The sequence below is a fragment of the Sminthopsis crassicaudata genome, chromosome 6 (assembly GCF_048593235.1).
Source record: "Sminthopsis crassicaudata isolate SCR6 chromosome 6, ASM4859323v1, whole genome shotgun sequence".
Lineage (NCBI taxonomy): Eukaryota > Metazoa > Chordata > Mammalia > Dasyuromorphia > Dasyuridae > Sminthopsis > Sminthopsis crassicaudata.
The window spans coordinates 222402953-222425840 of NC_133622.1; the positions used below are offsets into that span (position 1 = coordinate 222402953).

Genomic DNA, 22888 nt, shown 5'->3' on the forward strand with positions numbered 1-22888 from the left:
CTGCCTCTAAAATGCTTTTAAGTCTAAATCTATGATGGGTCTATTTGATTTCATGCAATGACTTGAAGCCCCTGTGATTCTTTCAAATTGGGGAATTATTCATTCTTGGTTTACTTTTGATTGATTTATTGAATTGAGATGTCTAGGCTTTCACGATTAATTTGGCTAGAACGAATATAAATAGGCAATATATATTAAAGAAATATATCCAAAATGTTTGGGTGAGAGAATCAAGAGTCAGAAAAGATTTCTTGTAGGAAGTAACTCTGGAGGTGAACCTTGACAGGAACTTCAGGTTTCAAGGGGAGGCCTTGAGGAAGGGAGTGCATTCCATTCATGGGGGACACTCTGTGCCTGTGCCTTGTACATTGAAAAATTTATATCCATAACATCGAATAGATAAGTTTGTCTGAAAATAAGAGTGCTAAGGTGGGGGTGAGAGGATGTATAATCATCCTGGAAAGAAAAGTTGGAACCAGATTTGGGAAGTGTCAAACAGAGTTTGTAAATATAAACATTTCTTCAAGCAATAGAGACAGAGAGAAATGTGTTTCACTTTTCAAACAGAAGACAGCAAGGATTGGCAGAAACCAACAACCGGGGTTCTAATTCTTTTGTCTGCTACTAATTGTATTGTAACTTTGGGCAAGTCTTGAAGCCTCAATTCCCTTGTCTGTACAACGGGAGCGATACTACCCAAAAAACTTATGTTACAAGGTTGTTGTATCAGATGAGATAAAGCATGTATAGTTCTTCAGCTATCATCATCATTACAAAAATGAAAATGAGACAGCCTTTAACTTCAAGGAAGAAAATAAGCATTTATTAAGCATCTACTATGCACGAGGCTCTGTGGGCTTTTATAAATATCTCATTTGATTTCCATAGCATTTCTGGGATATTGTCACTCCATTTTACAGTTGAGGAAACTGAGGCAGATAGCAATTAAATCACTTGCCAGCAGCTACACAGCTAATTAGTGCCTGAGGCCAGATCTGTACTTATATTTCTGAGAACTGGTCTAGTGCTCTATCATTTTGCCATCTAATTGGTTAGTTGAAGATAAGGAGCTTGTTTCCTACTAAGACAACAAGGATATAGTACGTTCACAAATATGTAGGGTATATGTATTGCCTGTATAAAAAATATCTGTCCACATGGATTGTCTAAATTCTACTTCTGGGAAAGCATGAATATCTTTGGAATATTGCACTCCCCAGGGGAGATTTGATTCCTGCCCATAGGGGAGTAGAAAAAGGGGTTATGAGGCTGGCCACTCTTTTTTCTTTGGAGAGAGAATAGTCAAGACTGTAATTTTATGTTTGTCCTCTCCTTCCCCCTTCCCCCAATCTTCAAATATTTCTGAGCTAGGGAAATGACTTTTTAAAAAGGTTTATATAATTTTCCCTGTTGCCATCCCTTAAAAGGATATTAGAGGATTTGACTCTCTACTAACTGCTACTTATAGGAACAGCCCTCTCAAATTGTGAAGAGCAAGAAAACCTATTTATAAAAGAGAGCAAACAGCATATATAGAAAAAAGAAGTTACACAGACTAGAATATACCAGAAAATATACAAAATGAATGAGCTCTTTAAGTGGGAGCAAACTATTTCAGAACTACCAAAACCCTGAAGTTTTTGTGGGGAGATAAACTGAAAATCAGAGATGTTTTTAGGTGTCCACTCTTTCAGTGTCTGCCAGTTCCCAATCCTCCCCTTTCCCTTCTCCACAGATGTGGTAGGAGCAAACTTGTAACCCATGGCAGCATGCAAGTTAGACTAGTGTTCTCTTTAAAATTTATTGAGACTGTCCTTAGGACTTTGGTAGCTGAGGGAATGGAAGGCTCAAGCTGTTGGCACTACTCTCAGATTGTCTGACTGCAAAACAACAAGGACGTCCCTAAGACTTCTAATGCAGAGCTGGGAAATCATGGGCATCTCAGGCAAGGAATTCAACTTGGCTCAGCAGAATCAATGTGGTGTCCTCAATAACTATCTTTGTTGGCTTCCTCTACCCTTCCCAAATGGCTAAGTAAATCTTTTGTTAACTGTTGGCTGATCTATGAGTATCGTATTTTATTTTCATATTGAACCTAAGCTCTCAGAGCACCCACCAGAACAGTGAGTCCCTCCCACTAGAGGGATGTGACTGGAGCCACATGTGACTCTTCTCCAAAGCTCTTGTTCCCATATACTAAGCCCTTCGCATCAATTGTGGGTATCAGCTCCATGATAGCATGAAAAACTCCAAGCTTGGGAGCAGAGCAGGTTACAAAGTAAATACAAAGTATCTGAGGAGGAAGTGAACGTCATCTAGGGGATAGATGGGGAGGGACTTTCTGGGGTAGGTGACTTTTGAGATGAACCCTGAAAGATAAAAATTACAGAGAGATAGAGTTGAGGACAGAGCAAATTCTAGACGTGCAGATAGGGAATGAAGAGTACTGGGACGTCTAAGGAAGTTTTTTGATATCCTAGTTCAAATCTAAATGTTAAATATTCACAGAATCGTAGAGTTGGGAGGGACCCACGCAGCCAAAAGTATGTTCCTAACCCTAGGCAAACCGTCGTAGAAATCTAAAAATAAACAAAAAGTTAGAGCTGTTATTCATCCCACTGTCACCCGAATTCCTGAATGTAGAAGGGTTACTAAATGTAGTGCAAGCAGAGAATGGTAGATCCCATTTCTAGCCCCGGATCCCGCCACTGGCTAGCTGGGATGACTTTGGGCAAATCCGTGGCTGGTTCCATTTCTAAAAGAGCGGAATTGAACGGTTTCCTATGTCTCTTTCAGAACTGGAATTTTATGATTCTTAAATAAAGTAGACAGGCTGTCGCCAAAGGGCGCGAAGGGTTAAGAGAATCTACTCGAGGTGAAATCGCCCCGCACATAGGGGCCGCGGGGCTCGAGAGCTCTCCCATTCTTGGAAGTCCCTTCCCCGCTCTGGAACTGTTTGCTCCTCGGAGCTTTGCCTCGATGATCCAGAGTTCCTTCTAGCTTAGACCCGAGAATTTATGGTTGGAGATGAGTCATTCCATTGGTTTCCTGAGGAAAAAGTGGAGGAGGTTCACTTGGGGGTGGGGGAGTGGGGAGTGGAAGTATTCAACTTCATCGCAAGCTCTCTTTAGGGGGGAGGGGGTCTTTCCGGAGTCATTTCGTCTCCCCTCCCCTGGCGCCGGATTTTCGGGTGCACTTGACCGTGGACGGGAGGGAGGGAAGGAAGGAAGGAAGGGTGCCGCTCTGGATGGAGGCTCTCAGGGTAAAGACGGATTACATCTCTCGCTCTTTTCTTTGGGGGTGATCTTAGCCTTTGCAAGGGACGGCGTGCATGCACATGGGGAGCCGCCCCCTTCTTTCCCCCCAGGACCAAGACTCGGGCCCTGACAGGGCCGGTGCGTGGCGCAGCTCCTGGAGCCTGCAAACGCCCACTTTATAGGGACTGGGACGAGGTTTCTGTGGTGCTCCCAAGGAGGAAGGAGTGGGCCAGACAGGGTTCAAGGGCATCGCTGGGGAGGGGGTGGCCGGCTGGCCGTGGAGTCGTGCCTGGGATAGGGTGCGGCTCGAGCTCGCGCCCGCGCTGGGGAGCGGGGAGTTCGAGGGGCCGGCTCGCTGGCGCGGATGGGAGGGGTGGGGGGAGAAGGGATAGGGGTGGAGGAGGGACCGTTCCCGCTCCAGTTCGCGCTCGGGCCCAGGCCGGGGTGGGGGAGAGACTAGGAGCGGGGCGGGGCTGGCTCGCGCTCCAGGGAAGGGTAGGGGGCCGGGCTGGCTCGAGCTCGGGCACGCCCGCGCACGCGCGCCGAGGGGGAGGCTGGCTGGCAGGTTCTGACGCGGGGAAGCCCTGGGTTCCGGCGCGCGGCGGCGCTGCTGAGGCGACGTGGGGAGGAGTGGGGCGAAGGCCGCCGGCCCGGGCTGGACGGAAAAGGAGGAGGAGGAGAAGGAGGAGAAGGGGAAGGAGGAGACGGAGCGCCGGCGGACGGCGGCGGTAGTTGGAAGAGCGGCGGGCTAGACGGCAGCAGCGGCATCGGCCAGCTGCGCAGGGCGCTGACGGGCCGCGCGGGCTCCCGCTTCCGCCGTCGCCTCCTCCTCGTTCTCGTTCTCGCGCGCGCCCGGGCGCCGCGCATGGGCCCCAACCGCCGCGTCCGCGGGAGCTCGCGCCGCCCGTAGGCCCCGCGAGCCCGCGCCCCGCCGCGCCCCCGGGCAGGAAGATGAGGCGGGCGGCCGCGGAGCTCGGCCACGGCAGCAGCAGCGGTAGCCACAGCAGCAGCAGTAGCAGCGGGAGCGGGGCGTCGTCGTTCCGCCGTTTGGTCTCCGCCGCCGGCCCAAGATGGCAGCGACCGCCGAGAGAGGCTGAGCCCGGGCTGGGTGGTGCCGCCTGCTGAAGCGCCTGGCTCCGTGGTCGTCCCCGCGACGGACATGCTCCGGGCCGCCGCCGCGGCCGTCTGCCGAGGGGAGCGCGCCGGCCTCTAGGAAGGTAAGAACCCCCCAGGCTCGCGCTTCCGGGCGGCAGCCCACCCAGGGCCGAACTTGACCTTCCCTTCCCCTTCCCCCGCAGCTCGGGAGCGTCCCCTCCTCCGCTCGCCTCGCCTCTTCCCGGCTCCCCTGGGCGGACCTCGGCAGGCCCCCGTCCGGCGGCGGGCCGCCTGCTCCGGGGAAACGTGGGCTCGGACGGCGGCCGCCCCAAGTTTGGCTTGGTCCGAGACAACTTGACCCTCCCCCGGTCATTCATTACCCTAGATCCCCGTCCCCCATTAGAACTCTGGCCCTGCATCCGTCCCCCCTGGTCAGGATCTTTTCCTTGCCATTACACTAAGTTCTCCATAAAAGCATTCCTATACCCCTGTCATTCCCGTAGAAGCCCCACTATTCATCTCCCCCAGAAGCCTTTTCTGGCACCTTCTTACCCTTGCCATCACCCCTGGATCCCCTGCTTTCTCCCCCATGTTATTACCTCCCCCCTCAAAAAAAAGCCGTCCTTAGCGCCTTCTCATTGTCATTACCCTAGCCCCCATAACTCATAACCCCCCTCGACCCCTTCCTGACACCTTATTATCCTTGTCCTTATCCTAGAACCCTCTTAACCCCCTACCTTCTCCCTTGTTATTACTCCACAAAAGCCCTCCTTGTCATAAACCTAGAACCTCCCCAACCCCTTCCTGTCACCTTCTTATTCTTGTCATTACCCCTAGAATCCTCATAATCCTCCCTTTCTCCCCCCCCCCCCAAATCCTTATAAGAAACCCTCCTCCTGATCCCTCTTCCCATACAAGCCGTTCCTGGATCTTCTCCCTCTTTGTCATTATCCTAGATCCCCCTCCCCATCAAAGCCTCCGTAGCATCTTCCTACCCTTGTCCTTATCCCGGACACCCCCCTTTCTCTTGCCATTATCCTAGAACCCCACCTTCTTCCCTTTGTCATTACCTAGACCCCTACCTCTCCCTTGTCATTGCTCTAGAACCTCCTCACATAGCTCCTCCCCTTCTTCCCCTGTCATTACCTAGGCCCCCCTCCCCGACCCCCCCTCCGCTGGCGTCGGGCTTCTCCCCGGGCGGGCATGGAGTGTGTCAGACTCGCGGGAGCTGCGTGTGTGTGATTGTTGTGAAAGAGAAATGTGATCCCGCCGCTCCGCTTCCAATTGCCGGGCGGGGGAGGCGTGGCGGCGGCGGCTGTGCTGCCGCCGCTGTCGTCGGGACTTCTCCCCTGGCTGGAGCCGCCGCCGCCGCTTCCCCTTCGGGCAGGGCTGAGAAACTTTTGCAAAGGTGTAAAAATATGTGTCTATTCTTGTCGCGAGGGAGGCGTACGCTTTAAAATGGTACGGGGATCTCGGCGCGGAGGGGGGGCTCCGCGCTTTAAGGGGGGGGGAGAGGGCGAGGAGGAGGGTTGGGTGTCAGCCTTAAACTCCCTGGGACCTGGGAGTGAAGCCCTGGCTTTCCGAGTCCTGGAAGCGGGGTTTTCTCGGACGCGTGGTGGGCCTGCTGGGGATCGTCTCTTTCCACCTGTCATGTTTTGTTCAGGAGCCGCTCCAGGCTGGTGAAGAAAGCTGCTGCTTCTCTTCTGTTGGAAACTGTTTCCTTGTACTTGGGGCATTTTGGGAACTCAAAACAAAACAAAACTAGCCGAGGCTTTTATATATTAAAATCGTAATTTTGAACTTCTTAAATTCTTTTCTTTCTTTCTTCCTTTTTTTTTTTTTTTTCTTTAGGTCTATTTATGCTGACGGTACTTTCCTAAGTGGAAGTACTTAGGTGAAACTTTTTCCTCCCCTCAATTTTATACAGTAAGCAATGATAAGGTCTTGATAGGTTATAATTCAACTCAAGTATTATATTTAAAGTAAACAAAATCCCATGAATTAGTTATTATAGTCTCATTTATACGGGATTTTATTTTTGAATGCTAAAAGTAAGAAAAAGAAATAACTTTCAATTCTGAAGTTCATCATATTAAAGAAGACTTTTCCCAAAGAAGGAAGTTTCTTGTTTGGTTAAAACTTTGAACTTGCTCCATAGTTACTTTTGTGATCATTTTTTAGAGCTACTTTCATAATAGCTCATGAGATTTGACTTTTAAGAATTTGGGATTCTCCCCTCCACCATATACTCGGTAAGACCAGATTCTGCTTATGGTTGCAAATACAGTGCTAATTTTATACAATGAGCAATGATAAGGTCTTGATAGGTCACAATTGAGCTCAAGTATTATACTTAGTATTTAAAGTAAACAAAATTCCACTAATTATTTATTATAGTTCCACTTATATATTCTTTTTTGAGTACTAAAAGAAAACCAAATAAAGTTTCAAGGCACCATTACATCAACAGGTTATTTTGTACTTTTATGAACTGTGTGGTCCATTATATCTGAAGATAAGATTAAGATTTTGTTTTTGTTTTTGTTTTTTACGTTCTCCAATTTAACTTGATAACTTTTTTGAATTTTGAAACTTGTTTTAATGTTGAGGTGAAAAGGTAAATTGGTGGTTTGTTAGTGTCAGAATATAAAGTGTACTAAACAACTAAAATTAAAATATCGGAGATTCAGGGAGGAATGTCTCACATATGTTATTAGCTGCAATTTAGGTATAAGAGAACTGCATGATTGAAATTCTTTTACATTTCAACCAAATAGAAGGAAAGTAAATTAGAATAAGGTAAGATATGCATGAAAGTAAAAGAACTGAGCAAAATGTAGTGGATTACAGTCCTATTTACTTATTAAGGAGTTTGAATACATATAGAGGCTCAGATGATAACTAGATATGTCAGGGAAGCAGATGGGGAATCAGCCTTATTGTTTTATATGAACTTTTTTTCACTAGTCATTGTGACTTGAAAATAAATCTTGTCATTAGCTTCTGGATTGGAATTTTAATCTTTTGTTAATATGCTTAGAAACTCTTTTAAGTCTTCTTTCCCCATATTAACGTTTGTGGAAAACTATAAATATAATGATTATAATTAGATGAGTATAATGGCCATGGATTCTTGTTTTTAATCTGTTTTTTTGTAGGAATTTTAGGAAACAGCTTTCAAGCTAACATTGACCAGCAAACTGGTGCCCTGATTAGTTTGTTTTTCTTTTAAATATCTGAAGCATGAATACTCAATGATAAGACAATATGGGTTTAGACAGGTGTGGGAAGAATGCAGGAAGGAAACCCCTCCCCCATGGGTTTCAGAAATTTGGAGTTCATTAATGTTCCTTAAATTAACTCATGGATAGATGAGATATCGTACCTATGTACATACCCCCTCTTCTCTCCCCCCCCACCCCCTTGGCCCATGAGTATTTTTTATGTGGGTGTGTATTTTTTACATTATACTTTTCTTTTAGTTGCCTCTTTTAATGACATAGAAATTGTTAGTCTTCTCACTGTACACAAGTAATTTGTCAAATGTGTATTTAGGACAGAATTTCCATAAAGTTCATTTAGAAGCATAAAGATGTAGCATTTTGAGGAATCTTCAGATCTGAGTTAGAAAATGAAAAGATGTTATGACATAATGTATGTCAGAACCTTTAATGGTCAAAGGAGTTTGTAAATGGGCATATTTGAATTTGTTATCCTTGTTTTACAGTTACTTAGAGAACATAGAATAATTTATTAAATCATTATTATAATATTGCCAAAATATATTAGGATGTTGTAAAATTCAAGGGTTTCAGCTTTTGTTTAATTTCCAGGTGTCTTGCCTTACTATAGCTTAGAATTTGCCTTTTTCTTTTGGCACCAATAGTGTGCTAAAGTACAACCTTTTTCTCTGGATTGAACCTTGTAAATGGGCCTTCTAAGCCTTTGTGACCTCTATTGTGATATGCTCTACATGGAAGGCACTCTTGAAGACAGAATAGAACTTCAGCTTGTCCAGAATGAGGCAGCCTGTCTGTGTCTCTCTTTTTAAAGGCAGTATCCTCCAGAAGCATGATATGGTATTGTTGTTCACCTTTTAAATAATGTGAATTGTGTTAAACTATTAAGATCTTTACTATGGTCAACCACTTTTTCATAAGGGAAATTTAGATCAACAGGAATTTTCTATAAAGCTCTTTATGCGTTGGGATCCAGTTGCTGAAAAAAAAAAAAGACCACCTCTTAGGTAATACCTTAAGCAATTATTGTCAAATAAGTGATGATATAATTTTAGAGTTGAACTTTTGAGGGATTGATGACATTTGTATCAGTGAAGGGGAGATATTCTTAGAATCCATATCTTATGAGAGCATAGTCCATTTATTTTGGTTGATTTAATTAAAATTAAATTAAATGTGCTGTTGGGGGAAAAAAATGACCTGTCAGTGCATAACTTTTGTTATGTTTCATTTGTGTGGTGGATAAAATCTGTATTTCGTACATTATGGTTAAATTTTATGTATATATATATATATATTTTTGTTGTTGTTGTTGTTGTTGTTGTTTTTTCAGCAGATCAGGCTACTTTCTTCAGTTATTTAAGCTGTCTCTATGTGTCTTGGAAACTGAGCCAAAGTAGCAATAATTGGTCATTCTAGTTTGCCATGATTAAAGTATAAAACAGTTGGGATTATGAAAATATTGCTCTAATGGTGTTAAGAATTGGCAGTGTAGGGGAAGCTAATTAGCTAAGTGGATAGAGCACCAACCCTGAAGTCAGGAAGATCTAAGTTCAAATTTGGCCTCAGACACTTAACACTTCCTAACTGTGTGACCCTGGGCAAGTCACTAACCCCAATTGCCTCAGCAAAATAAATAAATAAATAAATAAATAAATAAAAATAAAAAGAATTTGCAGAGTATTGAGCCAATTGAATTTTTCTGGCTTTAAGTCTGGTTTGCCTGGATATTTGTATTTGTTTGACTTGAGATTGGGACATAGCTGTGTCATTTTTTTTCCCCTCTGACATCTCCCTATAGGCCATTAAGATATTTACCTTAAATTTTTTTTTTTCCTAGTTAAATTTTCTGAAAATTTTTATTCTTTTTTTCTGGTCTAGGTAGGACCAAATTGTTGGACTTTAAATGTGCTGTTAATTGGATCCAAACCATTTATTTGGTAGCATAAAGTGTTTTCATTTATGTGAACCAAGGGGCAAATTGTTAACATTCTAAAACATAATAGTATTTTTTTTTTTGGTTGATTTCAAACCATTTTTATGAAATACACTGTCATTTCACATATAGATATTATGAAAGGTCCTGAAAAGAAACCAGTTAGGTTGATGAGGAAAAACCAAAGAGAAATATGTTTTGGCCTAAAAGCTCAAATTTCTGGAGATCAGAGTTCATTTATTTATGAAGACAAAGTCAGTGAGCAGTTGTGGTAGCTGAAAGGATAAGAATAGGCCAATGACACCTGTTAAATGATCAGTCTAGTTGAAATAGCATTAGCATCTCTATCTCTGGTTTTATATTCCTTGCATTCTACTTCCATCTTTTCTTTGTCTCTTGCTTCCTCTCTTCCACTTCTCATCTAAGTATGGAAAGGAGTTACTTAAGATGTGGTATTTAGGAATTTTTTTTTTTTTTGAGTACAGTTTTTAAAGGTTTTATGTTGTAAAAGCAGCTTAATTAAACACATGAAACAGGGATATTTAATTAAAATATAGGGCTAGTCTACAACCTGTCATTTGACAAGTTCTGAACTTTATGACTTGTTGCTATTGTAGTTGTTTTTTAATTAGTTGTTTGGTTTAAGCTGATTTTCTCTGTCCCTGCCTCTCCCCTCCCTCATTTTTCATTTTTATGATTACTATTTTATATGTTGCTTAGAAATTTAGTGATAAACATTTTACTATGCCTCTCTCTCTTGTTTACCTTAAGATTACTACAAGGAAATTTGATTTTTAAGAAGTCAGATCACTTTCCACACATTTAGAGGAAAAATACTGCAGTTTACTTCACCATGCCTTTTTCCCCTTTATGATAAGTGGAATTGGTGTGAAAGATTGTGCTACTCTTAGAAAAGTGATTAAGTCATTGGAGATTAAAAAAAAGTTACAAAGAAAAAATGGAATTACTTTATGAGTAATTATACTGATGTGGACTTTTCTCCTCCTTTACTGCTATTCTTTTCTGCAGGGGAAGACCATCCTGAAGGACTTCTTAGCACAAATCCTCATGAAACACAGTCACTGATATCAGTCATAATATTTATTAAGCACCTTCACTATACGTGCCTGGTTCTGTGCTAAGCTCTAGTAATGGAAAGACAATTCCAACTTTCAAGAAGCTTACAATTTAATGGGGAGACATGATGCAAACAACTATGTACAGACTATATTTGCAGGATAAATTGGAAATTGTAAACAGAAGAAAGGCACTTAAGAAAATTTGGCTAAGGCTTTGTATAGAAGGTGTCATTTTAGTTGGGAAAAGACTTGAAGAAAACTGGGGAAACTGGAGGCAGAAATGACAATGTAGAACATTTCAGATATGAAAGACAGCCAGTGAAAATTCTTGGAATCAAGTGATTAGTATCTTTTTCAGAAAACAGTTCAGGAGGCCAGTGTCACTGGATCAAAGATTGGGATGATGGGAATGAGGTGAGGTGGTGGTCACCAGCATAAAAACAAAACTCAGATGAAATTCCTTTGTATTTTGCAAACATAATTGTTTATCACCCATATGTTCAGTAAAATTCAGTTGGGCTTTTTACAACTATGGACAAAGTTCTTTTTTTTTTTTTTTTTTTGAAAATCATCTTTATATTTGTGATTATTTTTTCTAACATATGTTTCTGATTATTTGTGATAGACCATGAAATTTACTAGTAAGCTAAAATCTGATAAGAAAAAAGAAAAATGTCTGGATTTGTGAAATAGTTCCATTTTAGAAAAAAATTTTAAAAATGAGTTGATGAAAATACAAGTTATTTTGTGTTCTTCTCTTTTCTTAAATGTTTTTCTTGAGAATGTATGAAATAAAATACAGAAAAGCTTAATTTTGTAGAATTGTGCAGTCTGAAATGCCTGTTGCAAGGACTTTGTAGAACCCTGTAATATAATCTTCAAAGAGCTTGAAAATGATATTGGTTTACATTTCTACATATTGGTTTGTCATCTGTTTAATAATACAAAAATAATCTTATAGGCTTGGAAGACTATATGGCTTCAAATGTATAACATTGCCAGTTTTAAATAATTAATAATCCAGGAAGAGATTCCATGTTAAAGATGGAATTGGATATCCTAGAGAAATTTGTTCATTATAAATGTATATTGTTTCTGTTGACCCTAAATCTGCATCTAAAGTTTCTTTTCTTTCTCCTAATGATATAATTTAAGGGAAAGATTTTGGGCAGTTTACTTACAAGATATGTAAAGCTTTATGATATTCTTAAAATGCTGGCAGCAGGTGTATGTTAGTCTCAAGTGCTTGAGAAACTAGAAAACTAGCTAGAAAACTGTTATGTTAAACAATAGGACCTCACATTTTTGGAATTGAAAATTAAAAAAAAAAACCTACAATAAATTATAATTTGGAAATGAAATGATTACATTATACCACAATAAATTTACTTGTGTATATGCAAGTAGAATTGCAAATTGAATAGTGATTGCAACACTAGCTATAGTAAAATAATTGATTACATCATCAAAGTTAATGTGATTCTACAATATGTTAATGGGAAGTATTTAGATTTGAAAATTGATCTTGTGACATAGATGATCTTAATTTTAAATTATTTTCAGTTTAATGACACTGAATTTTAAAAGGTTCTTTTCATCCCCTTTCCCTTTGTGTTTAGATATCAATCTCTCTAAGTTTTATTAGCTGTCAGAGATGAGGAAATTTTGTTGATTCTCTGTAAGACAATACATTTTTCATTTGATACTTGAAAGCTCTTAAATACTCTTCAAATTTTCAGCTCTCCTTCCATTCATCTCTCCCTGTGTTTCAGCCCTTCTAAACTTGTTCTTCATCTTTTATCACAACCTCCTGTCATTCCATCTTTTACTGCTCAGGCCTCAGTCTTCCCTAATCTGAATCCTTTAGTTAACCAGTTTAATTTTCTGTTTCTTCCAAAATCCTTTGCCTCCTTGCCCCAACCTCATTCATGCCTTGCCAAATCCCAATCCTGAGTTACACCCATTATCTTTTTCCCCTACTTCTACTCATAGTCTGCTGAGTGGCACTGGAGGGAGTCTTACAACCATGTTGACTGTGTACACTACAAATTTCTGTTATTTGATCTCAGCTTGGCCCTCACTGCTTTATTTGGCAATCCTTTTATTCTTTCCTAAATGACTTTATGTAGTACTCCACAAAGTAACTATTTCAAACCTCCTTTCTTAATTCTTTTAGGCCACCATTTTCTCCTTCAATCTCCCCTTTCAACAGAAAGCCTTCCTTCCTACATATTGAGAAAATAGAAGTTGTCTGTCATACTTGCCTTTTATTTTACACTTCAGAAGTCCTTGACATCATTCCCCAGTCCTTACAAAGGATAATCCTTCTACTTGTATGCTCCATCCTGTCCTCTCTCATTTCACTGCCTCTCTAATCCTTCTTTCTTTAATCATCATTCTCTCCCTGTCTTCTGGTTTCCAACCTTCTTCCTTCAAACATGCCTGGGTCTTTTCAGCCTAAAAAAAACAAAACTTCATCTGATCCTACCATTCCCATGAGATAATATCCTGTATTTCTTGTCTTTTTTAGCAGAAGTCCGAGGAAAAGCTAGCTGCACTCAATTGCTTCCATTTCCCTCTCTTCCTCCTCTTTAACACTTTGCAATCTGGTTTCTGATTCACTTTTTTGAGTTTATTTAATAAGCTTATTCTTCCAAAGTTATCAGATCTTTTGATTGAAAAATTTGATGGACTTTTCTCTTCTCAAACTTTTAAAAGTCCTCTGTCTCATTGACAGTGTAACTTGCCCCCTTCCCCTGTGTACTTTCTCTTTATTCTCTAGTTTTACATGAAATTATGCACTGAGTCTTTTTTGTTGGATCATCAACCTTTTTACTGTTGATGGTCCTGAAAGGCTCTGCCCTGAGCCCTATTCCTTTCTTTTTCTAATACTTCTTTCTCGGGGATATTATTAGTTAGCTCTCCTCAGTTTAGGGCATATACCTATACAAAGATAACTAAACTCCCGCATGAATTATGTAGTTTTGATTCATCTTTTTGGGCCTCAACTAGATGTCCTATAGGCATCTGAGATTCAGAGTGTACCAAATGAAATCTTTTTCCTAAACCCATCTCTGCTCTCAAATTCCTTCTTCCTGTTAAGGCAAGCATTGCTCTTTTTATTACTAAGGTTGATGTCTTGAAGTGATCCCCAGTTTTTCTCTCCACATCTAGTCATTTATCAGGCATTCCTTTTCTACAATATCATCTCTTATCTCTTTCTCACCATATGGACATCATTTACTTCAAACCTTCATTGCCTCTCACCTGGACTCCTTATTTGTTCTAACTGATGTCTTGGCTTCCTTTTTTTTTTTTTTTTTTTTTTAAACCCTTCCATACACCCTCCAAAGAACTTTTAAAAGTTTTCCTAAAACTTGACATATCATCTCCTTGCTCAAGAACCTTTAGTAGATCCCTATTGTCTTTAGGATTGAAATATACACTATTCAGTTTGCTATTCAAGGTCCTTCACTGTCTCTTAATTATTTTAAATGGCTTATTACACTCCATTTCCTGGGACATTGGCCTAAATTGCTGTTTCCCAAACTTGGCAGTTCACCTTCTACCTCCATGCCTTTATATGTTATTTCTCCTATTTCTGAAATCTATTCTCCAAATTTTGTCCAGGTTTTATTAGCTTATATATCATTTTCTTATGACAGCCCCTCCAAGGCAGAGACTTTTTTGTTTGGTGTTTATATCATCACTGCTTAGCATTATGTTGTGTATGTAGTAGTTGCTTAAACAAGGACCTAGTACTTGAATTAGATTGGAAAGTTCAAAAACTTTAAGATTTCCTGTTATATTTCACAGTTAAAATGTTTGTGGTTTTCTTTCTTTTTTTTTTTTTTTTTTCCAATTTACCTCCATGCCTTCCTTAGCTCCTCTCTGAGACAATAAAGAGTCAGATATAGGTTTTACATGTGCTACTATGTAAAACATTTGTTATTTTGTGCAAGAAGACTTGAAAGAAAACAAATGAAAGAAACAAAGTGAAAAATAGCATGCTTCAGTTTGTATTCAAGTATTCTTTCTCTGGAGGTGGATAGTATGTTTCATCATTAGTCCTTTGAGATTATCATATCATTGTTTTGTTGAGAAAAACTAAGTCTCTTCACAGTTCTTCATCAAACTATATTGTTGTTACTGTGTATAATGTTCTCCTGTTTCTCTTCACTATGCATCAGTTCATGTAAGTCTTTCCAGGTTTTTCTGAAATCATTCTGCTTGTTATTTTTACAGTGCTTGTGGCTTTTCTTGATTTAGTCAGTTTAATTATTATGAGTGCAAAGCCAGAGAAGTATTTCAAATTCCAACAAGGTTTCCTGAAAAATTTGATGTTTGCAATTTAGGTAGACTAAGAAAATAGAATACTTTAAAAAACTCTTATATGATGCTTATCTTTAGCCCACATATCAGCCTTTTTGAATAATTGTCTTTTTTTTTTTTTTTTTAATTTTTTTATTCCTTGTCTTTGATGGTTAACACAAGGGAATTTCCAGTTCTTCAGGGTGTGTGTGAGTGCACTTGCGGGTGTCTGCCTGCACAGGTGCCTGCATGTTTAGCATAAATGAAAACTTTAGCTTCCCTCAGTCTTCCCATCAGGCAGTTATTATTGTGTACTAAGTATGAAAATATCTGGAGAAGATTTGGGGTCATAGAAACAATTTCTGAAATCACTTACCCATTTGGCATGAGTATCTTTGTAACATAAGCTCCTTGAAAGCAGGGTCCATTTGTGTCTTAGCACTACGCACTGTGGCCTGTAACTTACATGCTTGTTAATTGGTTCAGTGCCTGATATTTTATTTTTGATTTGATGCTTTAATAGCATTTGCTATCGAATTTTTTTTTTTTTTTTTTTTTTTTTTTTTAGTGATTTTAAAGATGAAAATGCAATACTTTATTAAGCATCTACTCTGCTGAATATTGTGGTACTGGGACATATGCAAAACTTAATGAAGATGTGATACATCTTTAAGTAATTCTACAGTCTAAAACAAGTATGCACAGTATTGGAGAGCTTCAAAACAGTACAATGTGAGATGAAAAGGGGAAAGGGGTGTTGTTATGGATGTGGGGGAAGGAGAATATGGGGAAGGAAAATCACATAAGATGTCAAATGTGAGCTGAATTAACAGGATAAGTGAGAGAAAAATAGAAGAATGGATATCTCCCACATGGGGAGGTGGGAGAACAGTTGGGTGTTAGGAGTTAGAGAGCTGGACAATTTGGTTGGAGGGCAAAGTGTGTTGCATTGCATTTCTATTGATAGGGCCTGGTAACTGGATAAGGTAGGAGAAGGAAGAAACATAGGACTCTCAGGTTTCTCTGAGAGGTTTGATATAAGATCTCAGGTCATAAATCTAGAGCAAGGAGTCTTAATGTTTTTTGGTGGCCTGTACTTCTTTGGAAGCCTGGGGAAACTTCTTGACTCCTCAGAATAATGTCAAATGTATAATATGAATTTAAAGAACAAGTTCACGAATCTTAGAATAATAACTAATCTCGAGCTAGAAGAGACCATAAGAGTAATCCAGATCAACTCCCCTTCATTTATAGATGATTAAGCCCTGGGAAAGGTTATATGTTTGCAGGAGGTCAAGGAGCAATAAGTGGCAGAGTCAGGATTCAAAGTCAGTCTATGTCTCCAAGTTTATCATGCTTTTCACTTCATTAATTTGTATATTAAAATTTTCTAGCAGCCAGTATAAGTAGAACAAAAGCAGAAAAGTCTTTGTTGTTACACTCCCTGTCTTTACCTTTGGTAGATTAAGACTTTCAGCATACTATATATGGCAAAAATCTGCCACATTTGTTTTCTTGAAGAATGCTTGCTTGATATCATAACTATAATGTTTGTTGCATTGTTATAACACTGACATCTTGAAACTTAAAAAATATATATATCAATAATATTTTATAGTAATTTATGAATTTTAAGAATTCATGATGATATTTTTCTATTAATCTTTTCATGGCTATGAATGAATCTGTAGAACTGTATAACAATATAACATTGATAACCCTGAGATTGATGAAATAAGACTTTGTATACAATTGAATAAAGGAAAAAAAGTTTGCTTATTTCATTTCATAAATTACTTCAGCTATTACTTATTGCTTAATGAATATATTTATTTTGGATTTTTAAAAGTATAATTTAAGGAATAAATGTTATACTTTGGTTAATATCATTGATTTAAAACTCGGAAGGGTCTAATCTAGCTCCTCCATTTTATAGAGAAGGAAACTTGAAGGTCAAGGAAGGTTAGTGATTTTTTTTCCAAAAGGTACAGATAATAAATGACAGAGCTGGAATTCGAACTTATGACTCAAAACATAATATTCTTTATTGTTTCATGCTTATGTTTTCATTAGGGTTATTTTGTTATTTAATGATATTAAGATATTAAGAAAGTTCCTAGTGTTTAGATTTCTTTATTAATGACAGAACTAAGTACCAATTTTTCTTTTTCTTTTTTTGGGGGGACGGGGTCAGAGAAAGAAAGGTTTTCATAATGCATATGAGAATTGCTACCATTTTTCTTTTCTGAGTAGTTAGGTTATTGAAATCTATCAATCAATATTATGTCTTTTTATTCTCTTTTTTCCCCTTTGACTTCTGTTTTCAAAAGATTTGTGTGATAATCTGATGAATTCTTATGAAACTTCTTTTTTGTGTGGATGCAAGTTTTTTCAGAAAGAAAATTCTTTTTAAGATTTGATCATAGATTATTGTTTTGTTTGAAAAAGAATCTAGGAAAAGCAAAATAAAGATTATTTGATTTGGGAAGTGTGTTATATAGTCCAATTTTCTAAATTTCTGTTAAAAAATTAGTCAACCAATACCTTAAAAGTAGTGATAATCACTCTTTTGCTTTGAAATTAATGTCTTTCTAAAATGTTCATACCATTTCCTTCAGAGATTCCACTGCTAACTCTATGTCCTAAATGGATTAAAAAACAAAAAAATGTACTATCTGCAACAAATAACACTACTACTTTTACAGTAGTAAAGAATTATAAAATAAATTGACTTGGTTTGGGAAATGGCTTAAAAAGCATGGCTCATGAATAATGAATATTATTATTAAGCTCATGTGAATGATGAATAAAATAAGATGAATAGAAAATCTTGTAAGGACTCATACAAATTGATGCAAAGTGAAGCCCAAAGAACTGGGAGAAAAACATACTTAATATCTGCAAAAATGTAAATGGAAAAAACAGCAATAAAACAAAATTTCATGCTTTAAAATTATAATGAGCCAATTTGACTTTAAAGAAGATAAGACAGAGTATATAACCCAATCACATCTTTTCTCAGTTTGTTGATTAATTAATATTTGACCATGATAAATGATTGCTTAAAATTTAGTGAGTTTTATGAAACTCCTAATGTTGTACTAAAGATATATTAAAATCACTTACAATTCCTTGAATGATGACTGTAATTTTTCTTGAGCTTCATTTGGATCTCATTAGACATCTTGCCCTTTCTTTCATATCTGTGGTTCTAGAGAAAAGAACACAGTGGAAAAGTGGATTTGACATCAGAGGACTTGATCTTACTTCATTTACTGTTTTTACAATGTTAGGCACTTAATTCATTGTATTTATGGGCTTGATTTTCTCATCTATAAAATGAGAGGATTGGACTAACTGTCCTCTCCTAAATTCAAGAAAATTTGTATTTAAAATGTCTTTAATATTCTTATTTGTTTTTTTATCTTTTATCTCATGAAGTAAATTCAAGAAAATTTGTATTTAAAATGTCTTTAATATTCTTATTTGTTTTTTTATCTTTTATCTCATGAAGTGATTGTGTATGATTAACCCTTTTAGAAAGGTTTATAAAAAAGTAGAAAGTTTATAAAGAGTACTTGTTTTAAAAAAATAACAAAAATGGGATAGCTATTCATCACAAATATGGAATGATTTACATCAAATATAATTATAGAAACAGTACTGTAGGCTACATTGGGATCTTAATATTCATGTTTTGGCAATTTATTTTTCCAGGCCTCAACATCTTTCTAAAGACTGATATCTTATAAATATCACATCTTTTCCAAGTGTTTGCAGTTAAAAAGATAATTATTGTGATTTTTTAGTCTCTTAGATACTTAAAAGAAAATTGAGATTATATACCAAAATACTCACTTTATAGATCTTTAAAATGCCTTGGATTGGAGGAACTTAATTTTTAAATCAATATTCTATTTTTAAAAATTACTAATCATTTTTTCCTCCTCTGGCAATTGAAGTTAAATGACTTGCCCAAGGTCACACAAGGAAATATTAAGTGTCTGAGTTCAGATTTGAACTCAGATTTGAACTCAGGTCCTCTTCAGGGCTGGTACTCTATCCATTACACCACCTAGCTACCCTTACCATTCATTGTTAACATTAAAAAAGTTTTTTAGTTCCAAATTCCCCCCCCCCCCCTCCCTTTTAGCTTCTTCCTCGCTCACTGAGAAGGCAAGTAATAGCAGTATATATGAGATTGTATCACAATATCAGTTATACACATGAAATAATGCAAAAATATTTCCATATTAGCCATGTCATTAAAAAGAGCAAAAAAAAGGGGGGGTACTTCAGTTAGTACTCTGAGTTCATCAGTTCTCTGTGGTGAGTCCTTTAGAATTGTCTTGGATTATTATATCAATCAGAGTAGCTAAGTCTTTTACAGTTGATCTTCATTATAGTATTCTTATTGCTGTATACAGTGATCTCCTTGTTCTGCTTATTTCACTTTACCTCAGTTCATATAGGTCTTCCCAGGTTTTTCTGAAACCATTCCCTTCATCATTTCTTAAAACCCAATAGTAGTTTTATCCCAATCATAGGTCACAGCTTGTTCAGCCATTCCCCAATTGGTGATCCAACCTTCCAACAAAAAGAGTTGCTACAAATATTTTCTTGGGGCAGACAAATAGCCAGTGAATAGAGTACGGGGCCTGGAGTTCAAATGTGGCCTCAGACACTTAGTAGCTGGGTGACCCTGAACAAATCACTTCATCCTATTTGCCTCACTGTCCTCATTTGTAAATTGAGTTGAAGAAAGAAATGGCAGACTGAATATTTTGTAAGAAAACCCCAAATGGGGTCACAAAGAATATGACATGACCAAATGGTGATATTTTGTCCTTTTCCTTTTTTGTTGATCTCTTTGGGATATAGACCTTGTAGTGGTATAATTGGATCAAAGGGTATTCAGAGTATTATACCTCTTTGGTCACAGTTCTAATTTGTTCTCTAGAATGGTTGGATCCCTTCCCAGTTCCACCAACTGTTCATTAATGTACCTATTTTCCCACATCCCCTTCTAATAGTTGTCATTTCTGATAGATATGAAGTGGTTTCTTTAATTTGTATTTCTCTAATCAATAGTAATTTGTAGCATTTTTTTTTTCAGATGACTATCAGTAGCTTTGATTTCTTCTAAAAACTGCCTGTTCATATTCTTTGACCATTTATTAATTTGGGAATGGTTCTTATTTTTATAAATTTAAATCAGAAATGAGGCCTTTATCTGAGAAGTTTGCTAAATGATATTAGTTTGTTGTCTGTGGTACCTTTTAGCAAAATGTAGTTTTCCTGATTATCTTTTTTAATTGAATCTGGTTTGAGATTATGATTATTACCCTTGCCTTTTAAAATTGTTTTTTACTTCAGCTGCTACATAATAGATTTTACTCCATCTTCTTATCTTAACTTGGTGTACTTTTTCTGTTTCAAGTATATTTCTTATAGACAAAATATTCTTGAATTCTGGTTTCTAATCCATTTTTCTATCAACTTCCATTTTATGGGTGAGTTTATGCCATTTATATTCCCAATTACATTGCCTCATTGTGTATTTCACTCCATCCTCTTTTTTATTTTCTGTTTATTCTTCTTTCTCTTTTTATTCTATCCCTCCTCAAAAGTCTCATTTTCTTCTGATCACCATCTCCCTTATCTATCCTCCCTTTTACCATTTGTTCCCATTTCTCTAATCTCCTTCTCTTTCTACTTTCATGTTGGGTAAGATAGATTTCTGTACTCAACTACGTATCTGTATATTTCACACTCTCTCTCTTTGTCTCTGTCTCTTTTTCTTCTTCTTTGAACCCATTTCAGTGAGAGAGTGGGGTTCAAACGTCTTTCCATCTCTTTCTCTCCACCTATTATTTTTTCCAATGTAAAAACTCTTCCTTGCAGGCCTTTTTTATGTGAGATAATTTTCCCTACTCTTTTTCTTCCCTTCTTTCTCATTCTTCATTTTTTTTGGGGGGGGGGAGAGCACACTAACATAATTGACTCATGCCCTCTATGTATTGTCTTTTAATTACCCTAATAATTATAAAGTTCTTAGGCATTATATATGTATCATTTTTCCATATAGAAATGTAAACAGCTTGAATTTAATGATTCTCTTATGATTTCTCTTTCATACTTACTTTCTATGCTTCTCTTCAATCTTGTGCTTGCATATCTGATTTTTTATTCAGCTCTAGATTTTTGATCAGGAATGCTTGAAAGTTTCTCATTTTATTAAATGTCCTTCCCCCCCCCCCCCCCAAGTATCATTCTCAGTTTTGCTGGATAGGTGATTCTTGATTGTAATCCTAATTCCTTTGCATTCCAGAATATTTTATTCTAATCCCTCTACTCCTCTTAATATGGAATCAGCTAAATCTTGTGTGGTCCTTTCTTTTACTCTTTGTATCTAAGACATTAGGACATTTTTCCTTCATAATTTCTTGAAATTTGATGTCTAGTCTCTTTCTTTGGTCATGACTTTTATATAGTTAAATAATTCTTCAATTATCCCCTTCCATCTATTTCCCAGGTCACTTTTTTTTTTTTTTCCCAGTGAGATATTTCACATTTTCTTTGATTTTTTTTTATTCTTTTGAATTTATTTTATTGGTTTTTTGACATCTTATGGAATCATTAGTTTCCAAATGCCTAAGTCTAATTTTTAAGAGATTATTTTCTTTAATGACCTTTTGTACTTCTTTTACCATTATGTCAATTCTCTTTTTTTAAGGAATTTTATTCTTTTACCAATCAATGAATTCTCTTTTTATAACTTTCTTGCACCACTCTCATTTCTTTCTCTAAATTTTTCTTTACCACTCATCTCTTTTTAAAAAGGCTCTAACAGGAATTCATTCAATTGGCAGATTTTTGTTTTTTGTTTTTTTTTTTCCCCCTCCTTATTGCTTTGCTTGTAGCTGTTTTCACATTGTTGTCATCTTCTAAGTTTGGGTTTTGGTCTTCCTTAGCAGTGTAATAGATTTTTGTGATTAATTTTTTCTCTTTTTTTTGGTTTGCTCATTTTTCTAGCCTATTTCTTGACTTTGCACTTTTAAATTAAAGTTGGGTTCTGTTCACTTAGGAGTGGGAAGGGCCCATTCCAAATTTCAAGCTTTTTTATGCTTTTTGTTGTTTCTTTTTGTTTTCAGAGCTGTTCTGGTGCTTCCAATATAGTGTGAGTCAGAGAAAAGCATGATTATTGTTTTCCTGTTCTGTCTTTCGCTAGTCTTTACCCAGAAAAGGTTCCTGTTCTTCTGTAGCTATATATGCTCTTCATGGCGCCCTGGAAAATCTGTTTAACAGCATATTTTAAATCTTTTTACCCTAACCCTTCTTTCTTTCAACCTCCCCATTTGACATTTGATCTAGTTCTAATGAGTTATTCAGTATTTGTAGTACTAGTGACTTCATTTGTGGATTAGGGTTAAGTAAATAATCTCATTTTCAAACATTCTTAGGGTCAATGAGTTTAACTATAGAAAATTTTAAGAATAAATGAATTGAATAAAAAAGACATTTATTACATGTTTATTATATCCTTATGTGTTGAATGATGGAAATACAAATATAGCTAGGTCTTGAGATTAGTGTGAATAATTGCATTATTTAAATTCTCACTATTTGGAATTATAATTATATGTAAATTATGGTAATTGATTTAGCCCAATTGAAACATGTAATTAAAAATTTTAAAGTTTGTTTTTGTTTATCAATATAATGCAAATCAAAGAATACAAATACATTTCTGATTAAAGTTTAAATGAAAATTTTAAACAAATTTATTTATTGTCATTAAACCTAAATATAAGCCTACATTAACAATATAATGAAATATTTTTATTGTTTTAAATCCATTAGCAGCATAAAGTGGAATGCTCTCTTTAAATTTTCATATATAGCTAATAGGTACAGAGATCTTAACTTATATCTCAGTGAATTTACATGCTTATAGTCTAACATTTCATT

The 22888-nt window shown here is 37.4% G+C and overlaps 1 protein-coding gene across 18 annotated transcripts in view; it reads left to right on the forward strand.

Moving 5' to 3' along the window:
* Positions 1-4179: 4179 nt before the first annotated feature.
* HIPK3 (homeodomain interacting protein kinase 3) overlaps positions 4180-22888 on the forward strand; it is an 87031-nt gene continuing 68322 nt past the window's right edge. For 7 of the 18 annotated variants that reach the window (XM_074273256.1, XM_074273269.1, XM_074273260.1 and 4 more), the window contains exon 1: positions 4180-4474. The gene's annotated coding sequence lies outside the window, so the exon portion shown is untranslated. Of the gene's footprint in view, positions 4475-5638; positions 5814-8340; positions 8599-22888 lie in introns of those variants that run through there. The other 11 variants (XM_074273257.1, XM_074273261.1, XM_074273270.1 and 8 more) reach the window with 4 other exon arrangements.